This window comes from Centruroides vittatus, unplaced genomic scaffold, assembly GCF_030686945.1.
Source record: "Centruroides vittatus isolate TY-2023 unplaced genomic scaffold, ASM3068694v2 contig_1228, whole genome shotgun sequence".
NCBI lineage: Eukaryota > Metazoa > Arthropoda > Arachnida > Scorpiones > Buthidae > Centruroides > Centruroides vittatus.
In genome coordinates, this window is record NW_027120789.1 from 29933 (window position 1) to 34625 (window position 4693).

Below are 4693 nucleotides of genomic sequence, written 5' to 3' on the forward strand. Positions count from 1 at the left end.
AAGCTTTTAATATATTAAATTAATATTAAAATGTTAATTGCTTATTAACATTTTAATGTTAATAGATATTTTTACTAATTTTATTAATAAGTATGCATTAAGATTGTTAAGAAGCTAAAGGTAAAACGTAATAAACATATAGTTTGCAAATATTATACAAATATTTTTAATTCTTTAAGTAGTACATAGTGTGTTTTTAATATATGGATAAGTTTAAATTGAATATTATATGAATATTCTTTTGAATATATTATTAGATGTAAAAAATGTACTTTGCATTAATATCTATTAATACATAATATAAAATTTTATGATTTCATATTTATTAGAACCAAAGATATGAATGAGTCTGGCAGTCTTTCTGTGACACACACTATAATATAGTGCTGTTAGAAATATCAGTAGTCATATCTAATTGCTGCTGTTTATTTTGTTTTACTTATTTCTTGTTTTTTCGTTGTCTGAAATGTTTTTATTTGTTAAATTGAATCTCTAATTTGAAGACAAGGTTTTAATTGAAAAAATTATTTAAAAAAAATAAGTACGAAGTGTCAGATTATGATGGTAATTTTTTAAAAATGAAAGTATATCATTTGAATGCTGATTGGATCTTTGCAATTGATACTTATTGTAAAAATATGTATAATTTTATAAATGTATAAGATTACATTTATTGATTTTATTGATATTAGTATTTTATATATAAGATATAAATTTTATGAAAGTAATTATTTTTCTTTTAAAATTATATGAAAATTGTTGCACAATTCTTATGAACAAATCAGTTCATTTATGAATAATTTGTATGCTACACTTATATTTTCAGATATGATTACTAGTGATAGGATGATTAATCCCGGTAATCGGAATCGCCGGTAATCGGAACGATTTTCAGTCAGACTGAATCGAACGTTTTTGATACTAGATTTACTTCTAAAGTATAATTTTTGTGTTTTTATATTCTTCAATATATTTATTTTGTTTGTACAAAATGAAGAAATAATTTTTAACAATACGATAGCCTCGATTATTATTATAAAAATTTTCGTTAGGCTTAAAATCGTCGATAATTCAACACGAAGCGACACACAACGGAGAAAAATTTGAACATCGGACAGGTTAAATAAGAGTTCATACAATTGTACATTTAGGAAAACTTGGCTCAATTGAATGAATTCAAAAATTGGTTAATTCATACTGTTATTTGTTCAGCTCATTGCATCATTTGCTGAACCTTAAATATGATGGAATTAAAGCATTTATTAGGAATTCCAATTATGAGAAACATGAAAAAACAAGTGCATCTTTTCATTTACTTTTCTCTTTCCCTGATCATCCTGTCAGCCAATGAAGCAGTTTACAAAGCTTGCCAGCTTTGTAAACTGCTATTCCATCATGTCATTTAGGGTAGCAACCCTAAATGACATGATGGAATAGTTTTTTGAGTATAAGGAAATTAGTTATAATTTTTTTGGGGGATAGTGTTGCAATATTAACTTTGTCTGAAATAAGAGTGCAAATTTATTTTGTAGTACAAAAGTAAAAGCATGCATATCCACATATAAATGAAGAATTTTCAGGTTTCTTTCAAAAGATTAATTCTGGATTTCTCAATCATTTTCCATTAATAAGCTTTATGTTTATTAATTAATGAATGTAGCATGCTCATAATATAAATCATTAATTTTTAAAAAATAGAATAAACTTTACAAAGTATTCAAAGAATCAGAATCGGGAGAAAGTTTGGTACAGTAATACCTCGACTTATGCGAACCCGGAGTTATGCGATTTTCAAATCTTGTCAATTCATCTTTTGTTTGAGTGTCACACAACTCTTGATTACTCACTCCCCCCACATTATTGTTCAGCTTACATGTTTGGATGTGTCGCGTGGAATCAACGCATAGCTACAATTTATTTTGTGTTTGTCAGGGTAGAATTGTGCAGGAACATGATTCCCGTCTTTCTTTTTTTAACTGATAACGGTTGCCGTTACAAAAAGATGGTTGAGGAGGTGTCCGTTGGAGTTTAAATGCGTATCTGCTGATTGGTCGTCAAATTGTCACACTACCTGCGGACCTTCGATAAAGCTACGACCGTCGGGAATTTCTGATTGGTCAACCGGCCTGCTGTTTTATCCGTCAGACGAATTTGTTAGATTTTATGAAGCCTTCTTCATCAAAATAACTTTGGTTTACGATTTTAATAATATAATTTGTTAAACATACGTATTATCTAAGATTTTATTAAATATTTTTTTTTCTAAATTATTGTTTTCTTTAGTCTCCGGCTACAATTAAAAATAATTTGTATATGTTTATATGCGAAATTATACCCTGACTTACACAAATTTGACTTATGCGGTTATTGCTCGGTCCCACCTACCGCGTAAGTTCGGGGTATTACTGTATTGTCCCATCACTAATGATTACAGTAATTTACAAAACACACTAATTATTATAAGGGGCTCATTCTCACAAAAGTGGACAATTTGGTGTCCTCATTTTATAACTCAGAAAAGTCTCAGCTTGAAAGCAGAAAACTGAATTGTGGACATCACTTCTATTATAATTATGATATATGCTATAAGTGATTTTCACGGATAGTTTAAAGGCTAAAAGTTCAGATGCATGTATCTGCATGTCATTACCTCACAAATGCCTATCTGTGCTTTGTTTTATGTATCATACATAAATGTAACAACTTATTTCAGTGCAAGTAATGTCTAATTATAGATGAAATGTACACAGATCTATTTTCATGTACTTTTATGAAAATAAAAACTTTAATTTCTATTCTGGGTCAAAAAAATAACATCTCCATTGCATGCCATCATTCCCTCACAAGGATTTGTTCCTTTCTACATAAGTCAACAGATAGCTCTTACTGTGTAATTAATATAGTCCCTACCCACAATGCATCAGCAAAAAGAGGTTCCAGCACTTTTTGCTGCTTGATTATGTTGGTTTGAGAAATTACAGCATATTTCAGCCTCTTTTATGGGTAAATAGTTTAATTGATTATCATTCTCCCACTAAATAGTTTTATAATCCTTTTCAAATTATGAAAATTGTAATTCTGGTTGATAGAATCCTATCAAAGAGCAGTTTAATGAAGTGGTAAAAAACCGTGAGAAATGGTAAACATTGGAGAATCTGTCTTTTTTTTTGTCATTCCCTCACTATAGATGAGGGAATGATTGTGAGCTGAAGGGAATGACATACAGTCTATTTAAATCTACTTTTAACTAACTGTGATAATGAATTGCCTCACAATTCTGATTGAGTTGCTTCCTTTTGTAGTAGTAAATATGATACATTGTGAACAATGGGACTAAAGAAGAGTAATATCAAGCCTTCAGAAGCCAAGGCAAAGAGGAAAAAGTATGACAGGAGGTGAAGAGAGATGATGAGAAATAATCCAGTACTGAAGAAAATACTTCAAGAAAAAGAGAAATTGAAATATGACATAAAAAAAAACGACAAGTTGAGGCAGTGGCAGGCATGAGCTCAGATGTAAACAAAAGCAGTGGCATGCAAATTCTGAGTTACAGAGGCAGAAAGCAGAATGCACAGAAGTTAGTAAAGATATTGACATAAAACTCTCTATCATCACCATTTGAAGCAGAAGCAGAAGCTTCACTCATCACAGGCCCAGGATAACATGCACTCACATTCCAGACAGGAAGCAGAGAGGAACATGTTGGCAGAGACAAAACCAAGATTTGTAGAGAGAATGAACAGTTAAAGGAGGTGCTGACTTGTGCTGAACATGCCAAGGAGATACAAGAAGAGATGGAAGGACTGCTGCAGCAAGGATCATCACATATAAGCAACAAGGACCTGACACAAAAAAAAGAGTTGAGAATATGTTGCAGAGCCCAGCTAATGATGCTAATGTCCAGAAGACTTCTTTCTGGCAGAGGTATACTTGACATATGAATATGACTTCAGCAATGTACTCAAAAATGCAATCACCAACTCCTTGCAACAGAAAAAGATATTTTGTTTGCTGAGATTTTCTAACTGCATAAATTTGACATCAGATCCACATAACTGAGTTGAATTCTAGCAATACAGTAATTCCATAAGTGGAGCATTCCTGAACTTATTTTGTCTGGATTTAAAAACTGATACATTACTAATCGTGTATTTGCATTAAACTGTGATATTTTGGTGCAAGAAATAAACTTATAATGCAGTCTGAAGAACATAGTCTTCATTTTCTAATAGTTGGCAGTCATTCCCTTGTAATGATGATAATTCCTTCAATAAAATATAGATTAATACTGATGCCAAATATTGTATAGTAGGATGGAGAGTCGCCACTTCGCAACTTACATTTTACAACGCATGCACAATTTCGAACACGTTCGAAAATTGGTCATGTGTTCTTAACGAATATTTTAATTTGAAAATGTGTGTTCTGTCCTTCTCAGAATATTCTGTACGTTCTTTTAAAATATTTATTCGCCTGACAATGACAATTATAAATTTGTTCAAAGTATTTGTGATAAAGAAGGAATTATTTTGGACTTGAGTACACAAAGTATATATTCAAACTTTCGTCATCTTTGCATCTTTTATCTACAACAAAATTTGTGGATTGGATTGTCTCTTTTGTGAGAATGACCCGAGGATAAACTCCTAATAAATGACTTAATGCACATTTCTCAGAATTACCTTTATTTATC